Here is a 478-nt window from a genome sequence, read left to right on the forward strand (position 1 = left end):
GCCCCCACCCTGCCGCCCCCCCCGGCCGCCTTCCCCTTCCCGCGCGCAGCGGCCGCCCCCGCGCCGTCCCGGTAGGGCCACTTGCGCCGCGCTCAGCCAATCACGTCTCACGTAAGGTTCACGCAGGTTCCGGGGCGGACGACGAACCGGAGATGGACTCATATCCGTCTTAGGCTCTTCCTCGCCCTCGTCCAATGGGCGCACGGACCCTCTCTCCGACGCTTTGAGGTGTGACCAATAGGGACGTCGAGTCAGGATCGACAGGCTCCGCAGCCTGTCGGCNGCCACCTGCGCCTGGCGGGCGGGGGCGCCTGGGCTCCGGAAGCTGTCGGTGCAGGGGGCCGCCGGGACGGTTACAGAAGCCGGCAGGGAAGCTGCGAGCCCCGGGCGGGGGGGAGGGCATTCCGGGCAAAGGGCAGGGCAGGGCCAGCAACTGCAGCGGGGCCCTTGTGGCTTGTGGGGGCAGAGGGGGACCTGA

This window comes from Crocuta crocuta, unplaced genomic scaffold (genome assembly GCF_008692635.1).
Source record: "Crocuta crocuta isolate KB4526 unplaced genomic scaffold, BGI_CrCroc_1.0 scaffold234, whole genome shotgun sequence".
NCBI classification, from domain to species: Eukaryota; Metazoa; Chordata; class Mammalia; order Carnivora; family Hyaenidae; genus Crocuta; species Crocuta crocuta.